Here is a 17,645-nt window from a genome sequence, read left to right as displayed (position 1 = left end):
CAGACATCAATCAGATTCTCTGTGTCTCGGATTCTTCCTGTATGATACAGTGGCATGCTGCTGCCATCTAAAGGTAAAAGACGGCTTTACTCTGTTCAGTGTTGTGTGTGACAGAACTATGAAACGCTTCATTACAGGTTTATCCAATAAATCGCTCCTCCATCCAAGCAAAATACTTTTCCTGTGTAAAAAAAATAAATGATGAACAAATGGCTTCAAAGTGCCACTTCACGTCACTGAGGATGTGTTGCTGATCTTCTGTGGGAGGGTGAAAGGTTGAGATGAACAAATGTGAGGGATTTAATTAGACAAACAATGCCGCTAACGTGACCAACGAAGAGGCAGGAGCACAAAGCAATATTACTGTAATCCCTTGTAAGCTCTTGCAAGGTAAAACTGCTAGACAAACATAGGTTTGGTAATGGTATACTGCGGTCCTAAGGCCTTCTATTTACATGCTTAGAAATACTTTGCATGGCATGTTTGGAAGTTACATATACAACTAACACCTGTAATGCACATAAGAGCATAATCATCATTGCTATGTTCTTACGTATGAATGAAAATCTTTTTTTCCCCATTGTGAAACCTAAAGGTAGGGGGGTGCTTCACTGTGTCTTTTTGATAAACATTTGTTAAAACAGTCAGCAATTCAATAACGTGAACACAAAGCTTATTCAGAGGTTAATGAAGCTCTGTGCTGCACAGTCATCATCCTGCCGTTCTCTTGCTTCCTGTTCAAGTTTTGCTTGTTATGTGCTGTCAATACATCTTTGCCCAGTAAAATATGCTATTATAAGTCAGCTTAGATTAGTTTATGTGTCCACAGAGAATACTTCTGATTGGCTGAGGGTCTGGTTTATTTTTAGATAACCGCACAGCTTTGACGTTGTTGCCTCAGCTGCCTGGAAGACTCCTCAGCTGTTACTAGGAAACAACTTTTCCCACTTGTTAGAGTGGTAAAGTACAGTTTATACCAAAGTTGACAAAGATTGTGTCAATACAAGGTTTTCGTTTGAGATGTGCATTCGTCTAATATACTATATGAATAGGCAATGCTTATGTTTCGATAGCCGTCAGATGGTATGTATGGGATAATTCACTGTGATGCAGCGGTTATGCAAAAACAAAACTATAATCAGAACACGTCAAAAATGGTCAATCCAATAATCAGTGTTCCCAAATTAGTGCTCAGATTCTTCTTTATACAAAAAGAGGCTAAACATCTCAAACAGTAAATTTGACTTCAGCTGTTTTGATCCTTCAATAGGTGACCATGGTATCAACAGCATTAGCGTAGGGCGATGTCTACAAAATTTCCATCGGACGGTGTAGCGGTGGTCTTATGTGCATGCGTTCACTCGCACAGACTTCACTCGGTTAAAAATCATTAACATTACGATGCCTCGTGATATCTGTCAGCCATCGCAGATGGATGATGGCATCTTCTATCAGCCCAACCCTAAACAGCATAATGCATTCTGATGAGTCCCATTATAGAAAATAATACACACGGCAGAGAAGTCCATTATTTTCTTACATTGGGACACCTAATCATGCACTCCAGCCTAAAACAGAGAAAGTTTTGTCTGCCAATTAAAAGTAGGCAAACTTACCGCTACATTTCAGAGAACACACAAACACACACACACACACACACACACACACACACACACACACAGGTTTAATCAGTGCGGATGTACTGTGGAGGCCTTTGCCCCCTTCTGTGCCAGGCACTATTGTGGTGATGAATGCACTGGCATATTGATGTCAAGTCTTTATTGTGTGGGTTTACGGTGGAGAGGGAGTGTTGATTATCTTGTAACCCCTCCGCCCTACTCCACACCTCGCTCCCTCTTAGCTAACAACGTCTACGTGTGTGTATGTGTGCGTGTTTATGGGTTTAGTCTAATGAAAGCTACATGCTCACGGCCTCCTTTCCCATGTTCACGCCAAAGCCTCAGACAGACACTCATGGCTGTGTCTATGTGCTGGGTCTCTCTTATCCCTCGCTTACATAAAAAAAAAAAAGGAGCTTTGAAGGGTGTTTGTGTTGCTCCCCCATGTCTCACTGTCACTGAGCCGCTGCCTCTGTCCTTGTTCAAAACCCAGATATTAAAGTTAGGCTACACAGTGGCAAAGACACAGCAAGTGAAAAGGGGAAAGATGATAGAAGATCTGTACACACCAGACAAAAAAATATAAAGCGGGAGAGTAAAAGGAATAGTTTCTGAAAGTCAGACATCTAAACAGGCACACAGATCACAAAGACAGAGGCATGGTTAGATCTCCAGTCAGCTCCCAAAACCAGAAAGGCGAGAATGAATGAGCAGAATGTAAAGGATGACAGGCATTTTGCTCTTCTAACAAAGCCTTTTAATGCCAGCACCCCACCTTTCTGCTATAATGTGCGTTTGTAAAGGTGGGGTGGACAAAATAATAAGAACACCCTATAATGGATTTCATTCCAAAACTATAATTCAAAGCTTGCTGCAATAAGTTTTTGTCGAGTTGTGGATTCGATTCACTTTTGAAACTGTAGTTTGTGGTGTTGTTCTGGTCTGCATTCTTTCTGCAATTCTGACTCCCCACCTTATATGTAAATGTGTAAGCTGAAGGGATACTGTGCCTTCTCTCAAGTAGTAAACATAACTACAGACCACATGATATCAGCACAATAATGGCCTGATCTAAGACATTTGTTGGAAATGAAGGACCAGACACAACAATGGCTCAGTGTGTCCAGTGCAGTGCATGTGTCCTAGTGGAGAACAAATAATGCCTCACAAGACCCATATAGCAAAGGTATTCTAGAAGCACTACTTGGGGAATTACAATCCAAGCCTAGAGTTTGAGCCCATAAGGTGGACCATCCTCTCGCACAATGTAAATCCATAGCCTTTGCTTTCATTGATGGACCTTTAACAGAAACCACTGCCACAGCTTCTACAAATGCACACAGCCTGAGAAAAGTACTGCCTGGGGCAAACGCAAAATGCTTTCTTCCATTTAGTCCACCAACTCACATAAGTAAATTTATTGTTCAGAGCTGATATGTGGCATGTAGGCTTCGACCTCATCACTCCCCCCCAGTAATTGAAGAGTGGCAATAATAAACATCCTTCCCTAAAGCAAAGAGCTATCTGTCATGAATCTGCTGGGTGGGTGCCAGGGTCCAGGGTCCAGGCATCATACATGTTCATCTTTCTGATTTACCACAAGGGGAATATACTTAAGTGAGCACCTGCAGCAGTACCTCAAGACATGTCACCTAAGCAGCTGCTAATTATTTACATTAAAATCACAAAAACGCATGACTTCAAGCAGACAATCTCCTGTAATACAATGTTAGTGTAGCACTGAAGAGCAGCAAATGATCAGTGCGTTACTAGTCGGGTTGCAAGTGAGTGAGGCTGCAGTATATAACTGCAGAACAACAGCCCCATAGCTAGGATGGAGTTATCAATTGTTGCACTTAGCTGAACATGAAATGTGTAAAGAAAATGTGAAATGTGACTTAAGGTGAAACAAAACAGCAGTTTACATCCAAAAAGCCGATACAATATTACATTAACCAGAAATTGCACTAAACCAAAAGGCAAAACATCAAAAACATGCTGTAAAACCAACTCCAACCCTCATATTTCACCTCCAAGAAGAAACAGCTCAGCAGAGGGGAAAAAGCTCCTCCATTACAATAAATGAACAATTAAAGTTAATACCAAAAACCAACCAAATAACGGTAGGCTACCCTCGCAAGGTGACAGCAACAACAGAACAACAGAACAGAGCCATTAGCATACAGGTAGCCTCAGATCTTGCAAACATTTCCAAACACCAACTAACACGCACAGCACAGATGCTAGCAAAAAAAAGCAGCTCTTACCTTTGTCAAGTGAAGAATTGGGAATATATCCTTTGGGAAGATTCAGGTCCACTGTTCCCGAGTTATATTAGCCAACAGCAGGAGAAGAAACTCCAGCAGCTGGCCTGTAACGTTAGTTCACGTTTGAGGCCGGTGAGGCAGGTGCAGAACACTCCTCCACAAATCCCTCCTGAAGTGACTTTAACTTTCCTAACTTAGTCTATGACACACTACATAACAGTATAGCAAGCACTGAGTATTTTCACTAAAGTTAGCAAAACAAAAACATTACAAAGTCAGACCCCCCCCGTGCTAGACCAAAAAAGTGGGCATTTGACTATTGACTTAATTAAGCCTCGTCCCAATGGTGCGTTTCACGTCTGTCACGTGACTGTAGCACCGCACTGGAGGTTTGGACAGAGAGCAAGAGCCTCATTTGAAATGAACATCTCATTTAAGGCTACTTTTTACCAGCAAGCTGATTAAAAACCACTTTTACCACACTTCTTTGGACGGTAGGCTATTATTAATATAGCCTAACATCATGTAGCCTAAGTTAATGTTATATGCTGTCCCTTTTTATGCTGTGGTGAGCTAAAGACAATAAGATTTTATTCTATGTTATTCTAATCTATTCTAACAATTAAGAGAGAGAGAGGTAAAATTTGCTCAAGAACAAAAAAATATAAATATAAGGTGAGAACAACTACTAGTCCTACTGCTGATGTGTTCGTGATGTAATTTTACCACTGGCCACATTTCAATGCACTATTTAGAAACATCTTTCCTTTCCACTGAAGAAATGTTTGAGTAACACCCAAACAACTGAAAAATAATTTTGAGTATTTAAAAAGATGCCTTAATCAACCTAACACACTTTGATATCAGCACTGACTTAAAATGCTGCGAGTACACTCACTTACACCTAAAACATAGAGAGTCAAACTAATGACAATGTTTTACATTAATTGCACTCATTGCACGTTTAACTTACGGCCTAAGTGCAGTAGTAACAGCAGCACTCTTTATTTGCCTCACTTGAAATATCCTTGCGTCTGCAGCTCTCCATCTCAGTTCCGGGGTGCTATACACCTGCAGTAATTGCCACCAGAGCGATTGCTCCTCATTAGATGCTATGGAAGCTATAATTGGCTATCCCAGGCACAGCGATCAATGCTATCGTTATTACCAGGATTTCAGGCACCCAGGCCCCAGACAGCAGGCCCAGTCGAGGCCAAAGGGGAACTGGAACGGAGGGGTTGGGGGTGAGGGAGGTTGGGAAGGTGAGGCTCCACAGCTTGTTATGGCTGCACAGAGACTGGACAACTACTTGTCTAGGTGTCTATCAACAGCTTGCCATCCAGCATTCATCTGCTCTCTCCATCCAGCTCATTGATACTTTCCTCTTTCAGCCTCATCCCATCTCTCACCCTGCCTCATTAATGGGAGTCCTTTTCCGTCGTTTCTCATTCTGCATCACAAGCCCTGTCAAAGGGTCATATTGTGTCCAATCTACAGTAGGAATTCCAGTATTAAAACTATGATTGCGAGTTTATTTTGCTTCATTTTAGAAGCACATGTAATAAATTGCTGCATGTTTAACTAATAACACAATTGTTTTGTAGAGCTTTTAAAGCAATTATAATATCAAGGCAATGAACGTGATGAAATGTGGTCAGATGACCAACTTCCATCAATTACAAAAAAATTATAACATTATTAAATAAACTCCCTTTAAGTTGTTTGCGTGTGTAAGTTTGAGTGTGCACATATAAGTTGTTGAGCAATGAATGAGCTAGTGACGAATCCATGTTTTTATTCACATAGATCCACATGAATTGGAAACAGTGATAAACATTTAAAAGCAAAAGTGTGTTTTAAGCAACATCTAAACCTCAGTAATGCATTTGAGACATCTTGTAGTAGACCAAGTAGAATAAGAGAAAAGATGGCTGCCCTTTAGGTCTCACAGTGATTTTATTATCATTATGGATCATTACAGGTCATGAATTAAGTTGATTATGCAAATGAAACTTCAAGACTCAACTCAGGCTTTCAAAAGTATTACTCATGACGCTCCTGATAATCTTTCACAGAAAGGTGAAACCTCCAGACATCCAGGCAGACACATTATTGCCAGCACCGGCTCTCTTACGTCTTTCACCTGTCTGCTTTTGTGGATTAATTTATCTCTCCATTAGCCAAGAATCTTCCCTCCTCCATAAAGGGGACTTGACTTTCTAGTGTAATGTAGAAAAGCTTTATTTAGTCAAAGTTATTTATACATCTATACCACATGACTGAGGTATGGAGTCATCTTAAGCCGTGACAATATCCTTTGAAAAATCAGTTCCTCATAATTCCCTCCAAAACTAATATTTTAAATGCAACATTTTGATATCCCTAGCTTTTCTTTTATCTTAAAAACCATGGAGCGCCTGTGGTTAATGCCTTTTTTCCTGTTCATCTTTTAAGGCAAGGCCATGAAACCCTGCAAACAAATCCAAAAGGCAGGGCAGGCAAGAGTCAATTAGCTGACCTCAAGTGGTAGACAAACAAAGGAGCTATAAACTCAGCAGTGGCAGCTGGTGGACAGGGGAGGAATGGCAGATCTGCAATGACAAGGTTAGAATAACCAAAGGAAGTAAAAGCAAATAAGAAAAATAAAGACACAACATTACAACAAGCAGACACCACAGGCTCATCAAAATGGCTGTTGTAAAGTCAAATAAAGGCCAATTTATAAGGCAGTATAACCTCCCATAACTTGTTTTATGTTCAGTAAAGGCTTGGTTATGTGTTGTTTATCAGAAACTACCTCTTTTAATTTGGCACCGCATGACCAGACGCAGTCCAGAATAATGAGTCTGGCTTCCAAGGAGCCAGGCTAACATTTTAACACCTATACCCATCTTGAAATATTATTCAAATAATTTAGATTAAAATCCATTTACATAGTATTGGGAGATTAACTGCCAATTAATCTATTAGCTTTGAAACATTTAACGTAATATTAATATTATGTGTTTTTCTCATCTTGTATTATTCCTGCAGCTCTATCCTCTGTTGGCTGCAAATCTTCATTTTCCTGTTTAAATAAACAAATGCTTTATCAATTTAATACATCAACAATTAATGAGGCCTTTCATATGAGCTCATATGAAATTAGAAGTTTATTGTATTTAGTACAGTTTGTTTTTCATTGCCTCTACAACAGTTTAAAGTGAGTCTTAAGTTTTTGTCCTATTCTGTTTTTCTGTCCTTAATAGACTGAAAATCTGGCATGTTGTATCAGATCCAGAATTTCTTACGTGGCATGAACTACTCCTCAGTTCAGGAAAGAGAGCTTAGTTGATTATTATTATTGTTGGTTGATATTGGTGTTGTTGTTGATGTACAGTACCTTTCTCCGTTGTGTTTTTTATGCTGCACCAGAATTGCCCTCCAGGGAAAAATAAAGCTTTATTGAATTGAATTCTGAGAGACATACAAACCTTCACCATTACACTAATAGCACACAGTTATTTTAATGATTGGCAGCGGCCCCTGATGATGTGAAAGCTCTGCAGCATTTGCTGTAATTAATAGCATCACCACATGGCGTGGTGGCTTGTGATCAATTTTCATGAAAGCTGTAATCACCAATATCGCTCAAACAGCCTGAGTTGATTGACTCGAGCACGGGGAAATTACACGTGATCGAGAATCTGAGGATGTAGGACACTTATCATCCATGTTGTATGTTCACAGGCTCACAGCTTTGAGTGGTTTCATTCCAGTGTGTTATTTTTTAATGGGTACAATACTTTCAATGAGGCTTTAAAGACAACTTGGATTCGGTTATACATTGAAAAAAGAAAGGTTAAATCTTATTGAATCTTACATGCACTTCATCTGTAGGAGGGAAGAACAAGGATTAATGCAGAGAAGTGTATTTGTTGTGTCACACTGCCCTCTTTAGGATATAGTGTGAAGAAAAGAGCAACATCATTGAGGAGACCACAGAGGGGCAGTATTCACCTGATAACTAAAAATATTAAGTGTGTATTTCTCAATGAATGAGTTCAAATGCTACAAATCTTATTTGATGCAATTAGCTATTGAATGTGCTTTAGACACTTATTGTATTCGTATTTTCTTCATAAAATATAAGGTTATAAGTTTCAATTCCTCACTGTATAATGGCTGGAGGCCAACAGAACACTCTTCTAACTTTAAGTTGGTGACCACAGTTTCATCATTGTTTATACACTTATTAACTTGACAGTCTCAACAACAGGAGTACAGCCAGCCAGGGCAATATGTGGAGTACATAGCATGGCTGAGTTTAAATACAATTGCAATTACACTCATTGGATGAACATGGTTTGTAGAAATGAGGGGCTAACTTTTGTGTTCAGATTCTCAGTGGATGTGTCTAATTAATTCATTAATGGAAACTGTGTAACTGTATCAAACAGGTGCCCCCACATAATCAGAAAGCTTATTTTGAGATGGAATTGAAATTTAAGTTAAAATGAAGCCATTTTTATTAATGAGGCTCTTAGGCTGTTCAACAGCACTTCATGGAGAATACGTACATACAGCAGAATGATCCATCCATCCTTCCTATTTCTTCTCAACCCTATTCAGGATAACGGACATCACGGTTGTGAAATGTATATAAAAACACGTATGATAAGACTAATAAACTGGAACACAGGCTTATTCTATGTGCTTTTGTTTGTATTCTATGTGCTTTTGTTTGTATTCTATGTGCTGATAATGATTTGTGTTAGACTGATAAAAAGGCGAGTGGCACAAAATTTTAATCAAATGTATGCCCAGTTTATAGATTCACTAACAGACCAATGTTGACCTTTTATTAAATACCAGATACTGGCCAGTGATTGTCGTCCTCCATCGCTGTCAAGAAAGTTTTATAAAAATTCTGACTTTTGTATCTTACCTCATTGTATTTACATATTTCATTGCTCAATCGTGTTGTTTTTTAAATTACTTTAAACAGGATGTACAGGTAAATGAAAGTTAAAGTCTGTATTTACATTTTTCACATGCTATAGCATTGTTTTACAGTTCTCCATCATATGTTGAGGTGAGGACCGTAACGTGGATATCACTGAAAATTGTCCACTGTTCAGGGGCAACTTCCTGGTGATACATTTTGATTTTCTTTATTTAACTTTACATGTTAATAAGGTGTCCCTGGCTGCACTTTTATTGCTTGAGTGTGTCATTTTGAGAGGCTCACCCAGCATTTCCAACGGACACATCTTCATGGAGGATGGCTAGATGATGCCCTTGATGAAGCCACTGACTTCCTAAATCCCTGCATTCATCAAGTCAGCGGTCAAACGTTAATCCTCTAAGGATGAAGACTCTTTAATAGTGAAATCCTATGCAGTGCCCCACTGCAAGACTCCATTCTACCACAAGATGGCAGTGTTGCATTGTTGAATACTGCACTCTGTTCAGTCTGCCTCCTCTCCTCTGCTCCACAGCCAACTAGTTGACTGACAAGTCATCCAAGTAAACTAATATAAGAGACCTGGATATAATTATTGATGAAGTAGCCTACATCTGAACTTGTAACACAGAGCAAAATACAGCAGTTTTATCTTTGATACAGCCAAGATTTTCTCAAACGGAAAGTCCATCACTGAAAATGCATATGAATGACTTTCTTTCCACCTTCATGAATAAGCCACACGTGTAAGCATCTGTGTCCATTTCCACGGTGCTGATGTATGTGACTGTGATGTATGAGTCTCGTAACTCCTGCATCTTTAGGCTGAAGTCAGTCCATCTCCCCCCATTCTGATGCATTATTGGTCCACTCTGTAGCCCAGGAAGCATTGAGAGATAAGGGAAAAGGCCAGGCTCTGTGATCCCTCAGATAGCACCTAATCACATTCATTACATCAATTAGGGCAGGCCAACACAACACCGGGCTGGGAGTCAGACCTCCATCTCCTGCTGATCGATGCTAAACACAGAGCACATCCTCCAGTCTTCAACCTCCACCAGTAGACCGCTATACTGATCTTACCCTCACCTGCCAAACTGGTCCTCCACTGGGAGATCTCCACTTTTATGGAGTTTATAACAAATTGTTGTTAGCAAGATTAACTTTAAATGAGTTATTGAAAGCTGCAACCAGTACTTCTTGGATTGAGGGTGCCAGTGGCCAAATTCAAAATCTACTTTGGGATTTTTTTGTGAATGAAACCATAACCTCATAGAGACCACAAGACGCTACAACCCACGTATGTGGGGATATGTAGAACAAAAGATATAGATGGTCGAGATGTGCAGTTTAAAATCAGACTAAATGCGGTTAAGATGTGAAATTGTTTTAGACGTCTGGGTCATGTATTACTGTAAATTTTCAAATACTATCTTTCAGTGAAAAGCATATTGAAATAGTTATTGAAACAGCAGTTATGTGCAATTTAGATGTCTAAAAAACTGTCATAATTCAAACAAATATTACCCAGTTTTAACCTAGATGTAAAGTTAAAGTCCTCCCATAGATATCCAATATAGAATTGATCAATAATACGTTACAAATCTAATAAAACAAGCTGGATCATATCAATAAAATCACATACACTACATAAACACAATCCCAGTTTAGTGGTGCACTGATCTACTCAGCAGTGGACCTGTGGTACACTTTAAGTGGTAAGGATATTAAGTGGTTTAAAGCAGGAGTTGAATGCACATCCTGAAATCCCCTGTGTGTAACTCAATCCATATAATGATTACCAAAGTCGAATCTTTAAGAAGGCACATTTTGGTGGCATATTATAAGTCCAGACAGCAGTTAAGCTCTGCACAATGGTTCTTGAATGATAAATATAAAATCATAATCTGAGCTGGTTGGTCATTAGATGTAATTTCAACAGAGTCTTCGGTACTATGACAAACCACCGAGCTGCTTTTTCTTTCTGCTGATAGATAAGAGAAGCTATGTGAGGCATTCAAACTCAATGTTGACACAGAGAACTTCGATGTCAGGTAGAAAATAAAGAGAAAAAGGACAATTCCTCCACATCTGTGAGTTTTACTGGTTCAATAATCTCCGCTGTTGAATCCTCTTTAGGATAACCAACCTGAAACTAAATCCTGAAAATATGTCATTTAGTCTTTGTGCTTTAAACTAATATTCCCTCTGCAGAGTCCAGATGAAATAAAAAAAAAACATCAATGTCACTATATAATGTTGATAATGAAACAGCTGAGACAAGGGTCAACATGACTGATCTCATATAAGATACAGTAATGTTAATCTAGCATTAAAAACATGCTATTTTATGTCTTTTATCTCCTGTCCTCCTCTCTGGCAGCTTTGGTTTATACTTCTAACAGTATATCTATATTGATTTGAGTGTTTTCCACTAGACTCTGACTTGGTTCACCATCTCCCATGGCTATGGGAGAGACACTGAGGTGTGTTTGTGCTGAAAAGTGGTGGCTTATTCCTTTATTGCTCCATAAAAGAATCCATCAAATTTCCTTCCAAATCTATTTCAAGTGGCTTCGGACCTTTTCTTTGTTGGTTTCACTGGTGCAAAAAAAAAATCATATGAAAGCACAATGAAATTGAATCTAAATGAAAACAGGCTTAAACTAAACTCTGCACATGATGCATATTATATATGTCAGGTGCAAAGACGCACACTGGTGCAGACACCTCATTCAGACAGGGTCACACAGAGTTTGAGCTGATGACACACATAAGATGTCACAAGGTTAAAACCACATTGTACGTGCAGGTGTTACGTGTGGACGAGGAGCATGTGACACCCTCTGCTATGGTTTTCAGTTGTGGAATGCTACCACAAGCATTCTCAGCATCTATCAGATGTCTGAGTAGGATGAGTGTGATGGACAGGTATGCCTCAAAAATGTTTATCTATTTTGAAAACTAAATGACTTGTGACCATCAGGTGCGCTGTCAGCATGTATGTGTGCACGTGTGTGTCATCAGTGACCTCCTGACTAAGATGGCTCCCTCCTGAAACCTTTTGCCTTCCTCCCCCGGCGACAGAAAACCTGGTGACACCAGGATGAGCGACAGGCGAAGAAGAGGAGAAATGGCGCCGAAAACTGGAGGGAGATAAAATGGATAGATAAGGTCGGGGCATCTGTGAAAAAAAAATGGGAAAGTGGATAGATTGCGACAGAAGAGAGAGAGAAAGAAGGGGGGGTGGGGGAGAAGAGTGATGCTATTGATACACTGAAGCTGCAGAAAGAGGAGAGGAAGGTGCACTCCATTTTTTCCCCTCAAAGTGCTATCGGAAGACATACATTACAATGACAGCACTGTGACCACGCCAACCACATAAAAAACACACCGCCTTTATTTCATCTCCCACAGATAGTTATTAATAAAAACCAGGACGAGGACACACACATACACACACTTGGAGAGACAGAGAGGAAAAATAGATGAGAAAGAGCAATGGAGAGTCGAAAAGGAGAGACGAAGGAGGAAGATCATGTTGTGAGGAGGCTTGTCCGCATGACAACGTGAAGTCAAGAGCAATGGGACTCACACCTCGATTTGTCAGTGTGATGAAATAAGGTACCGACCACAATCCCATACTCCACACTCTACTCCACTGACGTGACATCTAAAGCATCTCTTTTTCCTCCCTCTTCCCTCTTCTTCCAAGTATTCATGTATGCCCTTATTTCTCTTCTTACTTCCCTCACAGTCTCTCTCTGCCTTTCTCTCCCTGAGTCGCGGTGTTATCAGTATCTGACACACAGTGAATCAGGGAGTATCTAGCGGCCCGCTATCAGACCTCTCTTCATCTCCCACTGCCCCTCTGTGCTCAGGCCTATCAATCAGAGAGCCACTGCCAGGACAGATGCCACCAAAGCAACCGCAACCACTGACACAACTTGCATCTACCACAGCCTAGCAATGGAACACAACTAACGCAATCACCGGGAGCCATTTAGTCACTGCAACAGAGCACAGCTGAGACAGACATTTAGCATAAAAAGTAGGGAAATTAGGAATATTATGGTTAGTTAAAGGACTGATTTCCAGGACTGAAGTCATCTACCTCACATATGATGGATGTTTCATGTTTTTTTTCACAAAACCAGCTCCACTGCAAGCATTTTACAAATTCCATGTACTTCCATGTGCTCGCAACATACTGCAGAGGAGGCTGATATCACATTAGCTAACGTGCACACAATCTTTATTCTATATAATTCATCTGGCATTTAGTTTTTATTTGATGGTGACAATTGAGCTACAAGGATATCGAGAGATATGGCATGCGAGATATGGCACACAGTAGGCCATGCATCATAACCACTAAGCCACCAAGACATCTCACAGCACAAGCTAATGTTTAGCTAAAACTCCAACAATGCAATGTCTGTTTCAAGTGAATTTTTTAATATAGCCCCAACTGACAAATTTGTACAACATTTGACGCTCTCTATCTTTAGTCCTTGGAAATGCCAAAATATTAGAATTACAGTGTGCAACATAACACCATCCGTTTCTATCACATGTACAGTTCTTATTTGTTATTCATTTGTTAAATAGAACAAACTTTGCTTTAGTAAATGGCTCCTCTATTTATTGTTTAAATGTTGTCATGGTTAAAACGGGAATGATGGGAATACTGAATGAGTGAGTTGTGCCACTTTATCTGTGTCCTCAAGAGTGAATATTGGTATTCAGCAGCTTCAGTAATAAACAGAATAGATGAGAATTCTGAATGGAGTGTGCTACTTAAGTCACATGACAAACCCTACTGGCTGCAACATATCAAACGCACCCCAGTGCACTAAAAGGCGGGCTATTTAACCTGTCCACGCCCTGCTCACTGTTTTGCCCAGCCATCATGCCAACCTGTCCATGAACCCTGCTAAGGTAATGAGTAACTCTGTTTTTTTGTGGGAAAAACTTTGTGCTAGAGAAACTAATGTTCATGTAGCATTTAAACTAGCTAGATGGTTAGCCAGCCTGTCACCAACAGTCTTACATGTTGCTTCAGGAAGTGTGTGCTGGCTCTTCATCATATCAGAGTTCCCTTTCTTGATGCTGGCAGTTTGGATCACCAAAAATCTCAGAGATGCCAGAGATGGATGCTTCACTTCAGCAGGGTAGGAGCTGCTTTTGCTAACATTTATGTTGTTCATGTCCTGTCTCTAGGTTGCTGCTTTCTGTTGTGTCTCAGGTGTCTTGGTGCTTTCTGGCTGCTAATATCTGCTTTTTATGGTGCTTTCATCTTACTATGTGCCATATTTGCATTCTCATTAACTGTGGATTGATTTTTTTTAGTGACAGAGCATATTTTTCTTGGTTGTTGTTTCTTGTGTGCATTATGAGGCCTTCAAGCTATTGATTTACATAGTGGTGAATTATGAATCATCATCATGGTTGGAGTATTATGAGTGTAATGAGCTGAATTGATTGTGCTGCAGTTTGTTGCCTTTTTGTTGTGGGTTATTGTACGCTGGTTTTAGGGATGTTAACATGACTGTTTTCTTGCACGCTGCCCATCCATACAATTATTCTCCTCCAATATGCACTTCATGGGAAACTGAGCATGGCTTTTGTCACACAACATAGGTTGTCACGTTCACATTTTCTCCACGCACTTCATATTTAGCAAAGAGCCCCTGCTCAATGGTTGACACTGCTGCTAAACTCAGTCGCATTCATTGCCAACCATAAGCTCAAATCCATGTGCTGATGATCATCTGCTGCTTATCAGTGCTGCTACATAACGTGTCGCCGCCAAATGCTCACTTCAAGCTTGAGGCCCCTGTGTGGCGGAGATGCCAGGGGATCACTGGTTCACTTTAGCAAGGTAAGTGCTGATTTCAAATGTGTAAATGCCTTACTTCTGCTCAGTCGCTGTTTGTGTGCTTGGAAAAAGCTATGAACATTCTGGTGCTGCTGTTTATTCTTTGATCTGCTAGCTGCTAATGTCTGCTTGTACTGTATGTGGTTGCTGATAATAATGTATGGCACTTGAGACTATTTTTCTTTTGGTTGTTGTTTGTCGTGTGCATTATGATACTTTCATGTGGTTGATTTGCCTGCTGTTGAAATCTGATTTGAGGGTTATAGGCTGAATGGGTTTTGGAGCAGATTTATGATGTTGTTTTTGGGGTTTAACTGCATAATCAAGCACCTGAAGGTACCGCTGCTGCTGCTCATGCAGCTTTGCATGCTTCAGGACAGGTTTGTGGAAGAAACATCCTTTTTGTTTGCACTGTATTCCCTGCTGCTGCTCTCTGTTTCTTAACGACATTAGTTGTCCCTTCTGTTAGTCATTTTGGGTTTAAACTAGCTCCTCAAATTGAAGCAGGGTATTGTGTTTTTGGAGTCACAGTAGCTGGTGAGTCTTCTGACTACACTAGCTTATGAAATCATTAGCAGCTAGCAAGGTGGTTGGCCAGTGTCAATGACCAACAAATAACAGTTGCTGGAAACCCCCCAGTTAAAGATTTAAGGATCAAACTTTTGCACTCCATCAATTGCTATGAAAGAATTGAGGGTATTGACAGGTAGATGGTTATGGTTTTTATTGTTACTGTAGAGGTTTAGATCTGCTAATCCTAGTGATGGAAGGGGGTTGTTTGCAATATGTTGCTTAAGTTATGGCAAAAACTCTATACTGAATCTTTGGCTTTGACAGTAAAAGACCAAAGTCTGTGTAGCACCAGAGCTAATTATTACACATTATTATTAAGTCTTTCTCTCTGTTCAAACTAATTATACAGTATTTAATGTCCGCTATCTTCAGGTATTTGTCAGGTAATTGCACTGATGTCTGCTCAGATTGTATTAAGCTTCAGGATTGTTGTTCCTTTCCTAGTTTTTTTTTTGCCGTGTCCAGAAACTCTTCTGAGCCACAGCCACATTCCTTGCCAACCCTGAACAACCGTTTTGCCACAGTTTGTTCACAGTTTGTGAACAGACTAATTCTTTGTAGAAGCATAAATCACTCAGTCCGCAATAACTGCATTACTGTTGGCCTTCAAAAAGCTCATGGTGGTCAGACACTCGAATCTTGAATTAATTTAAATCTAATGCACAAACGTGACGAAAGGAGGGATAAAAGTATGTTTGAGACTCTCATCTATTATTGAAGAGGCCACTAGATCCAGATCACATCAGGCCTGGGACAGTAGATAGTGTTTCATGGTGGCTTTGTCTTTAAATATTCTCCTAGATTGAAAGCTTCAAAGTAAACTTCAATTACTGCAGTGATTAGATCTGGCCTGCTCCATTAGAGGACATTCTAGCTCGGGGGGGGACCGACAGAGAGAGCAGGGTGAGGACTCTCAGACCCCCAGCCAAGGAATTACTAACTATTGATCTTGCTGCCACAAGCCATCTGACAATGACATTATAGTTGTGTAGCTTCAGAAGGCGCAGTACAGTTCAGCACAGGGGCTGACGTAGTCCCTGCAAAGCACTTAGACATGGTGATGAAATCCTGTTTCATTTGGGATGGGATAGAGAGCAAAGGATTTCTGCCGGCTGTGGGTTAAAGTTCCAATTTGATTCAGTTTTTATCGTTTTGTTTTGAAATACACCACGGCTCAGTGTAAGAATAGTTGTGTTTAATGTTTTTTGACAATGTGGACGTCCAGATCAGTCACTTAAGAAATACTGTGTTTATCTGTTTTCTTTTTAGTCATGAACACATGCTTTGCAGCTTAACAAGCTGATTGATATAACACATTTTAAACTGACATGTTCTTGCAGCTGTAATAAAGGTGTTTGTGTGTGTTTTTATAAATGACACAGAACTTGACTTTGGCCGTTTTGAGAATGTCAACATGTTATATTTCAAGATCCGTAAGAATGCCCCACATTTCTATTTCTATATCAAGTGTTGTTCATGTGAAACTGTGCTCTTTTGACATATTCTAGACATTACAAACTCTCTAAATACACATTATCTGAGAGTTGATCAGAATTTCATTTAATGTTGCAGAAAGGCCTGGAGGAATGACTATGACATTTGATAAGAGAATAAATGACTCTAAATTGCTTATAGGTATGAATGTTTGCTCCTGTGGCTACTAACCAGTATGGAGTGTACCCCGCTTCCCACCCATTGCATGCTGGGATAGACTTCAGATCACCGTCTCCCTGAACAGAATAACAGGTTGAAAAATTGGATGTAAGGATGAAAAGGATATACATTAGAAGGTCTGCAGTGCAGGGAGTCAATTGTGACTATAATTCTAGTGATGTGTTGACTGTAGTTTATTTGAAGGTGGTTGGCAAATACACAAGACTATCATAATAACAATAACAACAAAATAAAAGACAAATCAGACCAAATACAAATTGTAATGCAAATGCTGCAATGTGGAACATGTAACATACTTAAAACAATCTTATTAATAATATTGCATATTGTGTTAAAACCAAATTTGTGATTTCTCAGCGTCAGACATCTTGCAGTGTCAAACTGCAAGAAAGGAGACCAGGTGTCTTGAGAATGATTAATCCTTTTGTTGTACGAAAAAGAGGGCTACAACTTAAACAATGTCTTCATGTAGAAATATTTGGATAGCATACTATATGTTGTTATACACCATACCAATACAATAACGATATAATAAAATATACGGTTTGTAGAAGCATAAATACGGTTTCTTGTAGTAATTAAATAAATAATTAAAAAAATAAATGTTGTACGGTATGAACACTTCATAACCTAATGCCACCTTATCCTCCTAGTCGGTTCCAGACTTTATATACTAAAAAGAGCAG

At 39.7% G+C, this 17,645-nt stretch overlaps 1 protein-coding gene across 2 annotated transcripts in view; it reads right to left on the bottom strand.

Annotated features, from left to right (window-relative positions):
- celf2 (cugbp, Elav-like family member 2) overlaps nucleotides 1–4,176 on the bottom strand; it is a 510,925-nt gene extending 506,749 nt beyond the window's left edge. For both annotated transcript variants that reach the window (XM_038738416.1, XM_038738417.1), the window contains exon 1: nucleotides 3,887–4,176. The gene's annotated coding sequence lies outside the window, so the exon portion shown is untranslated. The remainder of the gene's footprint in view (nucleotides 1–3,886) is intronic.
- Between the last annotated feature and the right edge of the window lie 13,469 nt (nucleotides 4,177–17,645).

The sequence above is a fragment of the Micropterus salmoides genome, unplaced genomic scaffold (assembly GCF_014851395.1).
Source record: "Micropterus salmoides isolate LMB-PRFRI ecotype aquatic unplaced genomic scaffold, ASM1485139v1 Ms_hic_scaffold_23, whole genome shotgun sequence".
NCBI lineage: Eukaryota > Metazoa > Chordata > Actinopteri > Centrarchiformes > Centrarchidae > Micropterus > Micropterus salmoides.
The sequence above is the reverse complement of the archived record's forward strand: the minus strand, read 5'-3'. Positions and strand labels throughout refer to the sequence as shown.